Source organism: Ovis aries, chromosome 15, assembly GCF_016772045.2.
Source record: "Ovis aries strain OAR_USU_Benz2616 breed Rambouillet chromosome 15, ARS-UI_Ramb_v3.0, whole genome shotgun sequence".
Lineage (NCBI taxonomy): Eukaryota > Metazoa > Chordata > Mammalia > Artiodactyla > Bovidae > Ovis > Ovis aries.
In genome coordinates this window covers 75,584,473-75,591,456 of record NC_056068.1, presented here as the reverse complement: position 1 = coordinate 75,591,456, position 6,984 = coordinate 75,584,473, and positions in this window count along the sequence as shown.

The window sequence follows — 6,984 nt, the reverse complement described above, 5'->3', positions numbered from 1 at the left end:
TCCAAAGAAATCCCAGGGCTGATCTCCTATAGAATGGACTGGTTGGATCTCCTTGCAGTTCAAGGGACTCTCAAGAGTCTTCTCCAACACCACAGTTCAAAAGCATCAGTTCTTCGGCGCTCAGCCTTCTTTACAGTCCAACTCTCACATCCATACATGACCACTGGAAAAACCATAGCCCTGACTAGATGGACCTTAGTCAGCAAAGTAACGTCTCTGCTTTTGAAGGCTGATGATAGCTTTCCTTCCAAGGAGTAAGCGTCTTTTAATTTCATGGCTGCAGTCACCATCTGCAGTGATTTTGGAGCCCAAAAAAATAAAGTCTGACACTGTTTCTACTGTTTCCCATCTATTTCCCATGAAGTGATGGGACCAGATGCCATGATCTTCGTTTTCTGAAAGTTGAGCTTTAAGCCAACTTTTTCGCTCTCCTCTTTCACTTTCATCAAGAGGCTTTTTAGCTCCTCTTCACTTTCTGCCATAAGGGTGGTGTCATCTGCATATCTGAGGTGATTGATATTTCTCCCGGCAATCTTGATTCCGGCTTGTGTTTCTTCCAGTCCAGCGTTTCTCATGATGTACTCTGCATATAAGTTAAATAAGCAGGGTGACAATATACAGCCTTGACGTACTCCTTTTCCTATTTGGAACCAGTCTGTTGTTCCATGTCCAGTTCTAACTGTTGCTTCCTGACCTGCATACAGATTTCTCCAGAGGCAGGTCAGGTGGTCTGTATTCCCATCTCTTTCAGAATTTCCCACAGTTTCTTGTGATCCACACAGTCAAAGGCTTTGGCATAGTCAATAAAGCAGAAATAGATGTTTTCTGGAACTCTCTTGCTTTTTCTACGATCCAGCGAATGTTGGCAATTTGATCTCTGGTTGCTCTGCCTTTTCTAAAACCAGCTTGAACATTAGGGAGTTCACAGTTCACGTATTGCTGAAGCCTGGCTTGGAGAATTTTGAGCATTACTTTACTAGCATGTGAGATGAGTGCAATTGTGCAGTAGTTTGAACATTCTTTGGCATTGCCTTTCTTTGGGATTGGAATGAAAACTGACCTTTTCCAGTCCTGTGGCCACTGCTGAGTTTTCCAAATTTGCTGGCATATTGATTGCAGCACTTTCACAGCATCATCTTTCAGGATTTGAAACAGCTCCACTGGAATTCCATCACCTCCACTAGCTTTGTTCGTAGTGATGCTTTCTAAGGCCCACTTGGCTTCACATTCCAGGATGTCTGGCTCTAGATTAGTGATCACATCATCATGATTATCTGGGTCGTGAAGATCTTTTTTGTACAGTTCTTCCATGTATTCTTGCCACCTCTTCTTAATATCTTCTGCTTCTGTTAGGTCCAAACCATTTCTCTCCTTTATCGAGCCCATCTTTGCATGAAATGTTCCCTTGGTATCTCTAATTTTCTTGAAGAGATCTCTAGTCTTTCCCGTTCTGTTGTTTTCCTCTATTTCTTTGCATTGATCGCTGAAGAAGGCTTTCTTATCTCTTCTTGCTATTCTTTGGAACTCTGCATTCAGATGCTTATATCTGTCCTTTTCTCCTTTGCTTTTCGCCTCTCTCCTTTTCACAGCTATTTGTAAGGCCTCCCAGATGGCCATTGTGCTTTTTCACATTTCTTTTCACATCCATGTAACTACCACCAACTCAAGAAGAGGACGTTTCCAGCCCCCAAGAGACTCCTTTGAGTCATTCCTGAGATAATCACTACTCAACCACCATCATTATTACCTAGATCAGTGTTCCTACTTTTGCGCTTCATATAAATGGAAACCACCAGCATACACCTGTTTGTCTGGCTTCTCTCGCTCGGCACGTCTCTGAGGTTCATCCCTGCTGCATACATCAGCCATCTGGTCCCTTTAAAGCTGCGTAATATTCCACTGCATGAATATTGTAATTTCATTTACGCATTCACCTGTTGGTGGGCTTCTTGGGGGGTGCTAGTGGTAAACAACCCACCTGACAATGCAGGACACATAAGAGACTCGGGTTCGATCCTTGGGTTGGCAGAATCTGCTGGAGAAGGAAACAGCCACCCACTCCAGCATTCTTGCCTGGAGAATCTCAAGGACAGAGGAGCCCGAATTAGGCCTCCACCAGGGGCTATAATGAATGGTACTGCTGTGGATATTCGTGGACAGGTCTCCTGGTGTAGCACCGATTTCTGTTGCATACAGATGATCCAGGAGTGGGTCCCAAGGCAGGCCTTTGTTTTGACTAAGACACTTTGACAAATAGTCGTCCCAAGTGGTTGTACTGGTTTACACTCCCACCGGCAATGTTTGAAGACTTGCAGCAGCTGCTATCACACCAGCTCATCCATCCACTTCACAGTGACCATTCTGAGGGATGTTTCCCTGTCTCGTTGTGGTTTTAACCTGTATTCCCTGTTGACTAATGATGTTGAGCCTACACCAGTTTTTTTTTTTTCTTCTTAATGGTGAAAAGATCTCACCCCATTAATTTCTTTAAAAACTCCATATGAGTAAGGAAGGGGGTAGAGCTGAAGAGGGATGTAGTTTCATCCTTGCTGATTTTTCTTTTTTGAAGGGGGAGCCCCCGCCCCCTTACTATGGCCATATGGAACTTCCCAGACCTGGGATCAAACCTGTGTATCCTGTAGTGGAAGCGCAGAGTCTTAACCCCTGGACTACCAGGAAAGCCCTCATCCTGCCTGCTCGAAGGCAGGCACTCTTCCTTCTGCTGAGCAGCAGCCTGGGCCAGTGCTGAGTCAACCTGAGCGGGAGGAGAGGCTGTTGGCCAGAAGGACAGAACGCATAACAGCGGCCCCCTTCTCCCGAGAGTTCCGGCCGAGCGCGGGGCCTGCTGACTGCCCTGCTTGTTCCCTCACTGCCAGAAACCCCCGTCCTGACAGCCAAGTACCGCAGCACGCAGTAGAGTGCTGGCTTGGGAGGCTGGTCCTGGGGCTCTGTACCTGTAAAACCAGAAATACAACCGCATTCACTTCACAAGGCTGTTGTTGAGAAGCTTAAGGTCACACTGGCCTCTCCACAGGCTCTTCCTCAGAGCTGCCGCCTTGCCGAGTCCATGGCACGCTCGTGCACAGCTGTGCAGGGGCCAGGCTTGGCCATGTCTTCCTGGAGCTGTTTTCAGACGATGTTCCCAAGGAGAAAGCATGAGATTTGGTTATAAGGATTCCTGCTTTCCCAGGCTCATTCCTGGATTTATGAACCAGGATGATGAATTTACAAGCTGCGATAGTCCCCATGGCTCCGTCTATTTAGCGGGGAGAGCTTTTCTGACGAGAACTTCACTTTGAGCATGTCCAGACGTCTGGTCCTTGGCAAACGCTGGACCCAACCCAAATGGTTCAGCTGCTTGTCAGCACAGTTAAGAACGATGGGTTGGATGGCCAGACTGGGTTCTTTGCTCAGGAGAGAGACGGCATGGATACTGTGGAGGCCATGAGCACTTGGAGCCAGGGACGGCAAGACCAGCAAGAAGACTCTCGGCCATTCGGATTTTTTTTTTTTTTGGTAGTATTTTCTGGGCCATGCCACCCAGCATGTGAGATCTTAGTTCCCCAACCAGGGATTGAACCTGCATCTCTTACGCTGGAAGCATGGAGTCTTAACCACTGGCTCACCAGGGAATTCCCATTATGAGCAATCTGATTTTGTGTTTTATCTTATCTCCATGGTTCCTCTTGTCCCTGCAGAGACCTCCTCCCAGCTCTCAAATCCTGCTATGTCTGTGCTCTCACTGTAATTCTTTGAATTCCAAGTACCTCTTGTCTCCTTCCAGGCCTAGCTGGATTCAGTTTACTGTTGTGAAGCAAAAACTAAATTACTCCCCCAAAGCATATTATGTTTGTAAAGTCTCACAAGGCCTGCCACACAATAAGCACTCAGTAAACAGCATGGATTATGGGATATGATGCAACAAGGAATCCACAATGATGCCAGTGAAGGGTTCTTCCTGAAACAGCGAACCTGGACTGGATCAAACGTCTCGATTTAATTACTAGTTTAGAGGACGTGCAGACAACACAGGAGTAAGGAAGACACCTGCCCCGAGGAAGGAGGGACATTCGACAGGACAGATGACCCTGGTTTCTCTAGCAACTTCCTGACATGGAAATGACAGGGGTGGGTGGCAGAGACCGTTCAGAAAAGACCTAACAACGAACGCATGAAGGGAACAGGAGGACCGTGACTGGTTCAGACCTTTGAACACATCAACTGTAAAAAGACTAATTTTGCACAGATAAAATCTAAACATAGGTTAGATATGCAGTGATATGGAAGAGTTATTTTTAGTTTGCTCAGTGTTAGCTGACATAGTGCTTCTAAATCCTTGTAAGTTACAGATTATACGTAGGGATTTACTATAAACAGATGAAACAAGCAGGGCAAAATGTTAATGATCATTAAATCTAGGTGGTAGGGATTGTTACATTATTCTTTTACATGTTTTCTGTTTGAAAATATTCATGATGAAAGTGGACTTAATTCCTTAAGAAATGGAGGCCAGGATTATCAAGTGCTCTCTTGAGTGAACACAAGCTGCATCCATTCTATCTTGTGGAGAGGACCGGGGGAGAGCACTCCTCTGTGACTATGGCTCTAGGGGGATCTGAGAGTTCTGTGGGACAGGGTGGCACTTCCATGGGTGAAGGGCCCCAGCGGACGGAGCACAGGCTCAGGCCCCAGGGCCCACCGCAAGCCGCCCAGCCTCCAGGGGCCTTTTCCCTGGAGCTCTCTGGGGCCAGGAGGCACCTGCAGTCAAGCCTGTCATTCCTGCTCTCACCACAAACACTTACCTGCACCTTTCAAGCAGGTTGAATTTTCCTCTGAGAACAAGGCCATAACGAGGGGCTGCATGTTGGCGTCAAAAAAAATCATGGGTGAAGCCAAAATTATGTTCTAAAGTGAAGTTCTATAATCACTGAAAACAGCCAAATTGTGTCCCAGAATATAGAATTATAGAATTTCAGAGCCAGAAAGGAGATCAGACATTACTAAACCCAGACATTTTGAAACCTGGGGCATGTACCACATGGTGGCCTGTGTTTTTGCATATTAAAAAGAACTCAAAAAATTATAAAAGTAATTTTTATGATTATTCTCCCCAGGAATTCCCTGGCAGTTCAGTGGATAGGACTCAAGGTTTTATTGCCAAGGACCCTGGTCCGATCCCTCATTGGGGAGCTAAGATTCGATAAGCTACATGGTGGGGCCAAAAAATAAAAAAGGAATTTTCTCCCTCTTGGCTGAAATTATATCTTTTTAGGTGGTTTCCTTGTCTTTTGTTACTTAAGCTGATCAGCAGTTTTCTATTTTGATTTAAAAATATAAATCAATTTTTCTTAATACAATTTTTTTTTTAAAATATAAGACCCACAGAAGAAAAAAAAAAAGTGAGCCAAAAAAAGGCTTCATGATGAAGCTGAGATTGGGATCCACTGATCTGGTCGTTTTCCAGGTCATTGAAGAAAGGGAGCCTCGGAGTTGGGAAGCTAATGGTCAAGGTCTTACAGAGAGGTGGTGATCCGGCGAGGACCAGGCCCTGCCTCCCGCCTCCTGGGCCGCCGCTCTTCTCATGTGACCCCATCCTGACAGTCTGGCAGGGCACAGCCTAACTGCACCACACACCTATCCGAGGGGGATCCGTTCTAAGACCCTCAGTGGATGCCCGAGACCATGGATAGTACTGAACCCTGTCCATACTGCTGTTTCCTATACTAACGGGAGGGTCATCTACACTGGATGAAGGGTGGGCGGGCAAGAGACTTCTCTGTGCCACTTAGAGTGAGTTCACAGCTCAAAATCTGCAAATTATTTCCAGGATTTTCCATTTAATGCTGTTGGAGGGGAGTTGACTGTAGGGAACTGAAACCATGGAAAGTGAAACCAAGGCAGGGGTGGGGGGGACTACTGTATACCCACAGTACGTGCACCTGGACACAAAAGCACCAAGTGATGCTGAACTGCCGGCAGCAGGGACCTCAGTCTGTCCTCCACGCTAAGGGGGCTGCTTCCAATACTGTTTTTTTTTAAATTTGGTTACGCCGAGTCTTAGTTGAAACGTGAAATCTAGTTCCCTGACTAGGGATGGAATCCAGACCCCTGCATCGGGAGTGCCGTCTTCACTGCTGGACCACCGGGAAGTCCCTCCAATACTATTAATAACCAGCTGCAACTTATTAGGTGCTCATCATGTGCTAGGCATGTAGTACTGATGAGGTAGGTACTACGGCTGGTCCCATTTTATGGATGAGGAAACAGAGGCATGAAGAAGTAACTTGCCTGAGTTTATGCAGCTGGTTCAGGGTGAAGCTGTGATCCACACCTGTACTTGTCTAGTCCACGAATCAAATTTTATTCTATTGTGAACATTTTTCTCACAGTGTTAAAGCTGCAAGTCAGGATAAAAGATCCCTTGTCTCCCGCCCTTTCTGATGTTTGGCTCAGCAGCTATACACACTGCATGGTTCGATCTGTGAAAAAGCTTCCAGCAACATTTTCATTGCAACTTTGCTCTACAGCCAGAAGCAGCATTCACATTCAGTGGTAAATACATCAAACAGTTCAAAGTGACTTCATCAGTGGATGGAGAAAAGAAGTAGGGAATAAAGGACTTCCAACACTGTAATGAAACAGGAACTGTTTTGATATGCGGGAGGGGATTATTTCTCAAACCATATTCCCGTGATCAGTTTTCCCAAGAACTGTCACTGCGTTTCCATTGGAGAGGCACTAAGGTGGGCTTCAGAAGGCCTGGGGCCCTGTCCTGGTTCTGCTCTTCACTGGTCTCATGCCTCCGTGGGGGACTTCTCTCTTGGCCTGTTTTCTTATCTGAAACGGGAGGAAGTTGGACAATGCTCTTCAACACCATTCCCATTTCAGCTGTCAGCACTCTCTGAGGACAGGCTTCTAATCCAGGTGCCAGAATTTGGTGACATGATCTGACACTGTTCTGCGTCTCCAGGGACAATCAGTGGA